The sequence below is a fragment of the Sparus aurata genome, chromosome 23 (assembly GCF_900880675.1).
Source record: "Sparus aurata chromosome 23, fSpaAur1.1, whole genome shotgun sequence".
Classification (NCBI taxonomy): Eukaryota; Metazoa; Chordata; class Actinopteri; order Spariformes; family Sparidae; genus Sparus; species Sparus aurata.
The window spans coordinates 9,497,185-9,509,805 of NC_044209.1; the positions used below are offsets into that span (position 1 = coordinate 9,497,185).

Consider the following 12,621-nt stretch of genomic DNA (forward strand, 5'->3'; position numbering starts at 1 on the left):
CTCCCTCTCTCTTTCTCTCCTTCATCTCACCTCCAGCCAGCCGGAGCACCCTCCTCCTCTTCGCGCAGCCTGCCTGCTCTCGTCCACTTTCTCTCTCTCTCTCTCTCTCTCTTTATACCTCTCACTCTTGTCTTTTATCTGTCTTCCTCCCTCTTTCTGTCTCTTTCTGTCCTCGACTTCTCTTCGGCCGCCAGAAGCTTGCAGGCTCGCCCGCTCTTCCTTCATCCACTGAGGATTCAGAAGCACTCGGGACGAAGACTCTGTCACTGGAGGTAAGTGTCTACAGTGTGTGTGTGTGTGTGTCATGGTCATTCACCTGCATCAAGCACTGCTTTGGGAGGCAGACGGGATGACCGGTGAAAAGAAGGGAAACAAGGGGACAAAAAGATGTAGTGGTGGAAGACAGCTGTTCTGCAGTGGCATGACAAGAGAGTGAAAAGACACAAAAGAGGCAAAAAGCACCGGGTGAGGACGATGACAGCGTGTCAGAGGGGGAAAAGTGAAAGAAAAGCACGGAAAAAGAGGGGCAATTCTGATGCAGTCAGTCGATTGTGACTGCTGCATCAAAAAAAAGACAAAAAAAAAAAAAGAGTCAGACAGAGTTCAAGGAGATGGAAAGAGCGGCAAAAATGGAAACGAGGACGTGAGAAAAAACAAACGGGAAACATGAAAAATTAAGTGGAGGGAGCAGCCGGCAGAAAGTGAGCGAAATATTTTAGCAGAGTGATGGGATGACGATGGGGATGGTGGTGTTTCTCTTCATGCCTACAAATGCAGCGGTGCCTGCCTCCCCCCTCCTCCTCCTCTACCTCCTCCTCTCCCGTAGAAATCCCATTCACAAACAGGACCTGAAAACAGGCGATGGTGATTGGTTCCCTGAGCACTGTGTGTCTGTGTGTACTTCATTGTGTGTGTGTATGTGTGTGAAATAAAAAGAGGGAAAGATGGAGCAGGAGGGAGGGAGGTGGTAGAGGGGGAGAAAACCCATTACATCCCTGTGCGGGTGATGCTGAGGCTTTCGGAGCAGATGCTTGAATGAAGCTGCAGGGTGTTCGTCTTGTACATGAACATTACCTGTGTTAAACAGCCCATACTGTGCAGGAATGTAGAGCCGGTGAGACATGTCCACTGCATTTTAAACTGGGGATTCATTTTTTATCATTGGCTCGACATAATGTCACAGTGACAGACAGATGTTTGTACGGACTGGTGGTTCTGCACCACACACAAACTTCTTTATTCCCCCCCCCCCCGAACTCTTTCTCCCTTATTGCGTCATTCTCAGCGCTGGTCCAGATTGTCATCCCTTGCCCTGCCACCGCCACTATCTTGCTGCCAACCCGCCGAGATTAACAGCTGTCCAAACAGCAATGGTATCCTGACTCGTCAACGCCGGCCAATTAGAAAGTGACATTTGTGCGGTAGCGGGGTGGGTGGGGGGCTGTTGGTGTGTTAAGCTTGGAGGACAGGGGAGGTGATGAAGTGGGGAGGAGGAAGAGGAGGATGGGTAACTTTGGACACCTTCCCAGGTCGCAATGTAGAGAGAAAAAGAGAAAAGGTAGAGAAGAAGGCTGTAATTTGATAGAGTGTAGCTGGAAGTAGATGACGAAATATTTCCCAAATAAGTGAAAACTTTGACCTCTTGGTACTCCAGGTACCTTAAATATCTGTGGCAAAGTTCAAGACAGTCGATCTAAAAGTGATCAAGATATTTTTTTCTGAACAGGAAATGTCAATGTCAATGTGGCAATAGTATAAAAGTGGCGGGACACCCAAAATCAGAAGGAATCCACAGACCGTTATTGTCTGCAGTAGTGGACTCAGGGTGTTGAAGGGGTGAGGACAATAAAAAAGGGCACCAGCTGTATGATCCATTCATTATGACCTGGAAAGGTACCACAGTGGGCAACCCACCTACTAGCTGATGAGATATTCTAGTCTTGACCAAAATGGCAGGCTGACTAATGGACAGTGCCAATAGCATGGCTAAAAAGTAAACCTGATAGATGAAATTAAATAATCAATAAAATAAATGAAATGCAAGGCCATTTATTAACAAGTTTGAATATATTACAAAGGCAGGATCATCCATCCATCAATCCATCAATCCAATGCATGGTAGCCCTTCTTTTCAAATTTAGACTAAAGGAATGGCAAGTAGAGCTTTTTTAGTACTGACCTACATCGTACCCTTGTATGAGCAATCAAATGGAGATGTAGCTCCATTTAATACCTCACAAGTGAATTATAGAATTTCAAACTGCATTCTTGAAGTGATTGGTTGGCTAAAAGTTGGGTTCTGTGTTTTTTTCTTCCAGCTAAAATGTAAGCATCTGCATTGGGTCAAACAGAATGATGACATGATTTAGTTTGTTTTTACTGAGTGATCTTCAATAACTGAATAACAGCAGAGAGAAATGGGTTTTACTTTAGAGATATTTCTCAGCTGATAAAATCAAGACTGACTACTCCCTGGCACTTGGTTTTCAACATTCTGGTTTGAATCAAGACTAACTGGGTATCATCTGCATATACACAAAACAATATAATGACAAAGGGTAAGCATGTTAAAATCTATTTTTCAGGCTAACTTAAAATATAATTTTCTGAATCTTGCCATTATGGCAGCCAAACTGTAAGTATCAATCGGATTGACGTAAAGATATAATGGTGAATCATCTGCATAAACAGAAAAGAATATATTGACAAAGCGTTGAAAAGCACATGAAAAGGGAATACAAAAGGACCCAGAATAGATCCATGAGGTACACCCCAAGCATGTTTTGTAGATAACTAAATGGAGAAATCAAGTGTCAGAGACAGAAGACAAAGAGGAAGACTGAGAGGGCAAGGGTGGGACAAGAATAACGTACGTACATAAATAGCCATTACTGCACAAAAAAAGCTCATCTTCTTGCCAACAAGCAGGATGCTGTACTTTAACCATCTGCACACTCTTCTGGGCATTCACCCCAGCCCCCTACGCTTTCCACTCTTAGACCTACACATTATATATTCCCATAAACTTTATCACCACTTCTCCATTAGATATAAAAGTCAGGCGTGATGCATGGTATATTGCCTCCTTATTCCTTGGGAATTCAGTAATTTAATGAGCATGGAGCTCTGTGAGGTGTGAAATACCCAGGTGTGATATAACGCTCCTGGGGGAGAAGACCTCACAAAGTGGCTTCAGGACATCTGTGTGGGGGAGAAAGATAGAAAAATGGTTATGCACTGGGAAAATAAGACAAGAAGAGGGACAGACAGGTGGAAGGAAAAGTAGAAGTGAGGGAGGGAAATAAAAAAAGTGATGCGTGTGTGTAGAGCTGTGCAGTGCTGACGGTGTTAAGGGAAGCACAGAGAATCAGTGTAGGAGAAACTTCAGACCGGTGTCAGTGGAATTGGGGCAGGTGGACTGGGAAAGGTGTTCAAATACTATTACAGTCAGAATAGTTGGTTCACTGAGCCTGCCAGTGTGTGTGTTGGCAATATGTGGTCCAGTTGGTGCTAAGTGTCTCTAAATACTGGTTCGAGGTTCCTGTGACCTGTCAGTTCTAAGGGAAAATAACAAACTGGGGGCTGGGAGTGAAAGAAGAAATAACTCTGGACTCTTTGGGTTTTTTCTACTAAAGTACTAGATACAGCAGTGCCTTCTCCCTCAACATTACATATAGGAGGTGATACACTGTTCTATTGTGTATACCGCCATTTAACGGCTCCTGATTTCATCAATAGTGAGATGAATCATCCAAAGAAGGCGTGCTTCAATGAGAGTGTTTTAATGTGTGACAGAGTCCTTCCACTTAATGATTACCATTAATGAGGCATGCAGATATCTCCTTTAATGTGACTACAAATGAAAAACCACTCTAAAATCGTGAAATCATTTAAAATATAATTAGCTATAATGTGGTGTGATAAAAAAAAAAAAATTTAAATCCCAACTGATTCAATTTCTTGTTCTTTCTAATGGCATTAAAGGTGAAGAATGTGTTTCTGGAGGAAGACAGTCGATTTTTGAGGCTCATTTGGAGGTCAGCAAACCAACCCAATGTTTTCCCAGAATCACCGATTTCAGCTTTATGAGATTTTTGAACATAATAATAAAATAATATTACAGCAAACTATTTGATGTATAAAGATGTAGTGAACTAATGCCATCCTGAACAGAGAATAATCTCACTTCCTTTAAGGGTTTGCTTGTTAGGGCTCATGACTTGCATACTACAAGCTGCTAAAGCGCTCCAAGTTGACTCGGAGCTGGTTTTTCTGCAAATACCTTGATGGGCACAAACATTTACAGGCCAGAATAAGCATGATAGTTAATTAGCTGTTACCAATATTATTCATTTTTTCACTGTACTTTCCCGACTGTTGTATAAGTACTCTTAATATAAGACAAGACAGATCGCCGAGTCATGCTAGCTCCTCAGTGAGGCTGTATCGTTATACTTCAACCTTGGCATGCGAACATGTTCGCGATGCTCAAACTGGCCGGCGAGATGAGCGTGTTGTTATTTATTTAACATTTCCCATGTTCAGGATTTGACTTTAGCATGTTAGCTAGTGCTAGTGTTAAAGTGTTTTGAGCAGGTGTAAACGGAAAACCAGGTTACACTTATTTCATGATAAGCAGGTGGTTATTCGCAAGTAACGTATTTGAAATGTTTTTGAAAATACGCACATAATTAATACAGTTAAGGAAATTATGAAAATGTATGTAAAATTAGCCCGATACGTAATTTTAAATTATAATTTTTACCAATAAGGAGACAGTAAATAGCTGTTTTTATCTTTAATACATTTCTATTTTAATTTCCAACTAGTGTCTGTCTTCTGCAGGTCGGTAAACTCAAGTACATTTTTAAATCATTTGTATTCTCGCCCATTTCTGTCACTTCAGTGGATCAGTCCAATTTTGGATTCTCCCCAAAATTACCTTTTTTGATTTACTTTATACCAACAAATACGATTTTATAATCATGAATCAAGTTGGGGAAAATGGCAAGATCAGTAGAAGTTAAGCTGGATCGAGCTGGAAGATTTCCGGAAATGTGCTAAAGAAATGACCATCTGTTAAAAGCCTTTATGTCATCGTGCAAAACTGCATTCAGGCCACACGCAATGAATAAAATCCCTACTAGTGGTTGTGTGTAGGCATCCATGTGTGTATTTCTGTGTATTCTTGGGTAGCCCATCCTTTGTCTTGCATTGACAACTGCCCTCTGGTTGTATATTTCCTCTCCTCTGCTGCTCACTGTTGTATGGAGAATGTGAATGTGAGTGAGTACGATGGAAGTCAGTAGGTGGACTGGTGACGGAAATGCCATTTTATTGGGAAGGCTGGAGGGGCGGCTGTTTGTGCGGGCCTCTTATTGTTGGTGAGAGAGCGTCAGTTAATTGCGTGTAATCAGAGGGAAGCACGGTGCGGAAAGATGCACCCTGGGAAGTGGAAACACCTCTTCTATGGTGCATTACTTTACATCCTCTTGACCTTGAATTCTTTTAACATTATCATCATCATCATCTTTTTCCTCTTCTCTCCCGTCTGTCCATTCCCCTCCTTTTCCTCTTTTTTGTATAAGTCTGTCGTCAGCATTAATCCCCCCTTCGTTCCTCCTCACGTCCTCCTCCACCTGCGGGCTGATGTATAACCGCAAGATAAGTTGCGACTGCTGAGCATATGGTCACCTCGCCACCACTGTTCCTCCACCACTTAAGAGGTTGTCTGGGTAATTAAAACACCGTTCCCAGCCACGGCGCAGAGGTCGCTCAGAGACAATTTGCATTTGCGCTGATTTTGTCATGAAAAGCACAATTAACCCAGTGTTCGGGGCCCTTGTTAGGAGGCGTTAATTAAAACGCAGATACTGATAAAAGAGAATGAGGAAGAGGAAGATGTCTAACTTTTCTTTTTGCTGAGTTTCAAGAAAAGAGGGGGAGGAGAGTGGGAACTTGGTGGGCGAGAAGAAACAGCGTTCATCTTGTGCAGCTCGACTGGTGAAGTTTGTACTGCATTTGCTCAACGGGCTCGGCGGCGAACACAAAACACCATGACATGCTGTAATGCCGCGGGTCAGCCAACCTTGTCCGGCAGATGCAAGCTGATACTTATACCGGTGCACAAGGAAGACAAACTGTGTACCCGATGCGGGGCAGGTCACGGATGACATGAATTCCTTCCACCGACCACACAATAACATCTACACACACACACACGATAAAATAATGATATCTTAATGGGTCCAGACAGAAGGCCACAATAGGCACGTGGGCTTTTTTGAGTCCTCGTCCCCAAGGTCAAGGACAGATGTTGTGTGAGGTGGCTGGCATCTGGACGAGAGCTCGGCGGTCTCGCTGATACGCAGGACGGTCATTGAAAAAGCGTGCCCAGCGCTGCCGGTTTGGGGCTTATTATAATGCGTGTGTGACTGCGGACAATTGTGCAAGGTTTGCGCGTGTACGTGCACGCGGGTCATCGTTTGTGTGGGTGGCCCCATGCTGGAAGCGAGCCACCGGCCGCTAATAAGGAATTATGAGCGTGAAGTGAACAGCATCTATCGAAACATCAGATGTTGAGGTTTAGCTAATATTTGGATAAGCGATGGGATTGCGGCGGTGCACGGTGTGTTCTGCCAGACGGTGCTCAGCTGGACTCTGTGAGGTCATGTGAAGGTGTTGCACATAATCACAATGAATGGAAGGGTCTCCGGTGTTATGCTGCCTCATGGCGGATAAACTGCATTACCTGGGTTTAACTGTGCAGCTCATGTGTGCTTCCTCTTGGTCAAAGCTTTCTCACCTCACCTCCTCTGCGTCCATCGTTCTCATGCATCATACATTGAAGTTATGCCATAAAACACACATGGAAACTGACTTTTTTTTCAAGTGTTCTTCAAGCAAAGTACTTTTTTTCCTTATGGGAGAACTCGGGTCCAAAGGTTGTTCTCGCTGTTTGAAGGGTCGGGTGTGTCTCTGTGGACAGCGGTGACACAAGCGCGGGTATTTTTAGCGAGGTTAAAAAAGTCGAGACTAACTTTAGACTGCCGCAGAGGTCAGCCCGGTGCAATGGCAGTCAGCCCGCTTCCAATTAAAAAAAAAAAAAACACCTCCTAAATGAGATCATTAACGAACCCGTGGTCAGGTGGGATAGAGAGCGAGCGAAACTGGATTGAGACTTTTCTTATTTTAGAGCTCGGTCCGCTTTTTTTTTTAGAAATGGAAAATTAAACAGGCTGATGATGTGACCTAATTTGACAAAGCCACTTAAAGCCTCCGTCTTCAGGGACCAAAGTCAAAGTGTATATATAGACTTACATCGGCTCTTAAGCAGTGAATTGCACCAATCTTGAGGTTAAACGTTTACGTGGTCGACGAATATGATTTTGTTCCACGTCATGTTGTGCAACATCATGCTAGTGTCAGTCAAGTCAAGTTGTTTTAATATATTTAACAAACTAAAAATTTCAATAAAAACTTAAGTAAACAAATGACAAAAGTGTATAGAATACAATAAAATACAACAAAAACACATGACATAAAAAATGTCGACTAAATCACATACGATGAGAAGGTAACACGATGACACAAGAGATACAAATTCTTCTTTCATTTTTTCTTGATTTAAGCAACAAACTTTCAGCTGGTTTTATAATGTTCAGGTTAAACTAAAATGAAATAGCACTTCACAAAATAACTCTTAGATAACAACAGAGTTGATACAGACACTCGTCATTCAAAACATAAATTACCCAACAGTGTAACAATATCAAATTGTTAATTATCAGCTTTTCTATTCTTTGCGGCACAGGCGGCAAAGGGAACTCACAGGCCAATCGCGTGCATCGTTAACCACTGACGTGTGACGCCATCAGCCAATCAAATCTGTGCATTTTGTGTCAGGCAGTGTGACTCGAGTCAAAGGGGTCCAGGCAGACGAATTGAGAGACAACTGTCGGAGAGAAAAAGGCAGTGACAACAGCACTCAATGTTTATTCTTCCCACGGGCGGTTCAGAATCGGCGTGACTCACATCTGAGACCGTGGCGATTATTAAAAGGGGCAGTGTGAAGTGACACTACTGAGCAGCACAGAGCAAACACACTCGCTCAAGTCCAGACTGAGCGCACAGGAAATCAGTTACTTTATTTGGCACTAAGTGATAACACACGTTAGAAATCATCATGGCATACCTCTTGTTAGAAATAAACAAGTTGCCTGTGTGACCGTCAGAGAAATGTCCATGAAAGGAGACTCAATACGGCTGCATCCCTTCCCCGCTTCTAATCATAGGACCTGAGTTGTGTCCTTAAAAGTTCAAATCCGCAAAAGAAATTTCCCACTTTAAATTCTTTACCTGCTCCCCCCGTTCCTGTTCCGCATCTAAAATTTTCAAAAAGGATTATACAAAGTGAGTGAAAACTTCTTGGCTCCCAGCGCAACACAAGAGAACAAGTGGGGAAAGGGAAATCTGCGTTGAAGGCCTGCTGCCCTAAATGCAAAGTACAGTTATCCCTCCTCTACAGCTCAGGGCTAATGTGGAGCAACGAACTGTCAATGGTCAGCTGGAATTGCATTATCAGCCCCCTGAAGTGAACGACAGCTCATCTCGGTTGCAGAGATTAGGCGAGATGAGCCGTAGCTTCGGCCTCGCGCGGCGGCATTCGTTGTGAACAATATCCATCAATCCCCTTTGAATGTCACGTCCCGGGCCACATCCCGGCCCTCAGGAACAAAAGCCAGGACAGCTGCGGGGAACTTCTCCTTCCATTTATCGCTTCCTGTTACAGCGCTCCCCTTTTCGTCTGACCTTCATTTCCCTGACTCTACGTTTAATTTAATCCGCAATCCTTATCCCAACACCCATACTCTCTCTTCCCCTGCCTCAATCGCTGCATTATCGCCTGCTTTGCTGCTCAGCTTTAAGCAGAAACATTCCCAACAGAAAAGCTTCAAAACTTTCCCGTCTCTCCGCCTGCCTCGCTCATTCCGTCCCTCGACTCTATCACTGCTGAGGGGCGGACGGATTTAAATGAGCGACCAGGCAAAGTCTGCTCATGTGAGGTATATTTTATAAATGAGGCAAAATATTTGCGCATATAACGCGCTGTATGAAAGAAAGGAGTCTGGAGGAAAATAAATTATACTCAACCATTTCAGCATTGCACTCGTATAAAAGATCAAGGTTAGCATTAGTATGAGGGCAGTTTGACAATTCAGCACTAAAACGACACATCACCGCGATAGAGACTCGAAGGACATACAAAAATCAGCGGATCAAAAATAGTATGGGAGTATTAGAGCTCTAAGAAGGTCACGACTCCGTGGTTTTACACCTCACACTCCCTCCCATACTCACTCTAAAGCTTAAAGTATCATGCACGGGTTAAGTGCATCATTCCGTGCTAACTTTGTTGAGGACTGCAAGACATTTCTGTATAATTTGGCTCTTCACCGAGAGGTTTACAAACCATTGGAGTTTTTTGGGGGTTTTTCACAGACAGGTTACCAAATCATGACACAACGATAAAGACGGGATTGATACAGCCGGATAAGAGAAGATCACCAGACATTATCATATTCTTTTAATTCTACAGATTTGTCTTCCTTGTCAAAACTTGGTGCCTAAATTACCCACAATGCAAGCGAGCCACAAACAGTTTGGTCGGAGATTCGGGCGCATTATGCTAGTAGCGGCTAACGTAGTCTTGAGCCCCCCGCCTAAAGTAGAGATGAGTAAGCCTGCCACTCATCTCTACTTAAGGCTAGCAGCTCAACAGGGAGCTGGTGAGCTCACTTCTTTCGAACTCCACCCCTCCAGATGTTTTCCTCTTTTAATCTTGTAGTCTTCAGACCCATTGGAGTGAACTGACACAAACCAAGGGATGTAATTTGTTTGTTTGTTTTGTATTTCATCACACAATACTGTCTGCAATAAAGTCTGCAATAAAGTTTTGATTGATTGTTACCTCCTTTAAAGAGGTTACGTTTTCATCCGTGTCCGTTTGTTGGTTTGTTGGTTTGTTGGCAGGATTACACAAAAACTGCTGAATGGATTCCCACAAAACTTGGACGGTGGATGGGTCCCAGCCCAAAACTGACCCCATTAACTTTGGTGCTGATCCAGATAAAGATCCGATAATTCTTTGTCACTTTCGAGGCAGAGTGTTTTTTTCTTTTTTGACATTTTCTTGAATCTCTCAGGAAATAATTGATGGATCTTGATGAAATAATAATAATAAAAAAAATCAAGTATATGTCAGTGTTTGGGCAGTTATGGGTGGTTCAAAGTTTAGAGTGATTCCTGGCTCTCGAGTTTGCCATTGGATCAGGCTTGATGGAATTAAATGGGACTGCTGGGTTTTGGTGGAGGTTTACCCTCTATCGAGTGCCATCGTCATTTTTAATCCTGCAGCATTAAAGTTAAACCCATTTTTGATATCACGCATTGTCAACATTTTTTTGGCGATAGTCATTTGCATACTGTAATTATCTCTCAACATGGTAGTTTTTGTTGTTTGAAGAGGAATCTACCGCCCCCGGACTGGATTTAATTTGATGTCCCTGGATGCCCTCGGATACCTGACCAAAATCTAAATGTCGGTTGGCGGTGTGCATTTGTGATTACAGACCAGACCTGTGGGGTTGCAGAGTAAACATTTTGTCTCAATGTCACAGATCAATACGGAGGACTAAGGCTGCACATCTCTGTGGAACACAGCGAAGACAAGGCGTGATCGAACTTGCATAGTATTTCTCTGAGGCTTGTGAGCAATAAAAAACTCCATCTCACGGGTTTTAAATAGTGTGAGGTTTTCATTCAGAATTCCTCTCAGCGATCTGATCGAGCGCGATAAACAAAAGGCGGCGGCAGAAGCAACACTCAGCGACAGTGTTTATCCCATATTGCACTCTTGCACCAGACCCATTCACTCCAGTGTCACATTTAATCTGGTGACGCCGGGCTGAGGCCTGTGTTATCATCGGTGAGAGGGAATAGATTGGAGACAGATGACGCTATGATGAGGCTATTTTTGCTTTCATATCGCACGTCTATGAGACAAGACTTTTACAGCGACTTTTGTCGAGGGGCTGCATGTATGTGTGCTGTACCTTACATTACAAGAGGCTGTTTTCATACGGAGGTCAAGGTTTTGTTCTCATGTCCTTATATGTGTCTCTACACATGCGTGTAAGTGTATACACCATGAAAAGGTGCAGGACTCTCTCTCTCTCTGTGTGCATCTCTATTCACGTCTCCCCCCTGAAGCTATAACTCACTAACACTGTCTCTGTCTTTTGTGGCTTTATGAATGACTGCACATTTCTTCACTTATATGAATGTGCATATTCCATCCCCGAGCCCCCTGCCCTCCACCCATTTTCCATCCTGCTCGCTTTCTCCTGCTTTGTGAGAAGACCCGGCCGAGGCAAACAGGCCTGAGGCGAGTCCTGAGCACTAAAGTGTGGGCCGAGTGTCAGGATGAACATGAGAGCTGGAGAATGTGTGCGTGTATGTGTGTGTGTTTGTGTGTGGTGAATGCTCCTCCGGTGTCTTTGTGTATGAGCAGTCGAGAGTGTGCTACTACTGCTGTAACTGTTAGGCTTTTCTGCTGCAAGGTCAATGTAGAGCTACACCCCCCTCTCCACCCTCCGTCTCTCGCTTTCTCTAAGCACTGCAGGAGTTGCTGTCAGTGACAAGAGGGTGTCAGCTGCTGCTGCTGCTGCTGCTGACCAGGCACCACTGCCGGGGTTAGGGATACAGGGCAACACGCACATACTGGCACAGATTGGCATTCGTGTGCACACTCATGCGTGCGGGGCCGGTGTTGTTCGCTCGCGCGGACACAGATCCGAAATGCGTGTACACAAACCACGCCACCGGCGCTCGAAAAAAAAAAAGTGTATCAACGAGGCACTTGAGTTGTGCGAATTGCCGTCCCCGCTCCGGGCATCATTATCCAACTGCGAGGAAACACTGTGAGTCTATATTTGGAGAATCCTGAAGAACCACCAGCAAACTGAGGCGCAGTGCAGAAAAGTCATGTCTCAATATACAGACCGCTTGAGTAATGATGCATAAAATGAGATGGATTGATAGTACTCTACGAGATGAATGCCTAATTGCAGGCAGCAGCACAAATGAGAGTCATTATTATGATATAGAGTGTAGATATACAGTGTGGTGAAGAAACCTCCCATCGCACGAGTGTATTTTGTATGTTGACTCAAGGTCAAACTTCCCTCCTTAAGGAGAAACAAATCGGCTGACGATGTAAGAGAAAATCCCAGAGACACCTGACTTTACGTTCCAATGTATTTAACCAGTCCTTAAACTGCGACTTTAACAACCCCTCCTCCCCTCGCTGCCTTCCCCACCCTTTTTTCCCCCCTTTCCTTTTTCCTCCCGCATCACAGACGTGGTCCAGAATACAAATTGTGCTTTCCCCTTTCTTCTTTTGGGTAGCCTATAATGCTGTAGGCCAGAGCAGAATGGGAGACGGGGAGTGAATGTGTCCCGCCGAAGAGAAAACAGAGGCAACAATAGAGGGGGTAAAGCCGCTCTACAGACAAATAGATGGGAAAACAAAGAGTGGTGGGGATGGATAGACACACAGAG

At 44.0% G+C, this 12,621-nt stretch overlaps 1 protein-coding gene across 1 annotated transcript in view; it reads left to right on the forward strand.

Moving 5' to 3' along the window:
* pvalb6 (parvalbumin 6) overlaps positions 1 to 12,621 on the forward strand; it is a 49,668-nt gene continuing 37,047 nt past the window's right edge. Inside the window, exon 1 of the mRNA XM_030408962.1 lies at positions 1 to 272. The gene's annotated coding sequence lies outside the window, so the exon portion shown is untranslated. The remainder of the gene's footprint in view (positions 273 to 12,621) is intronic.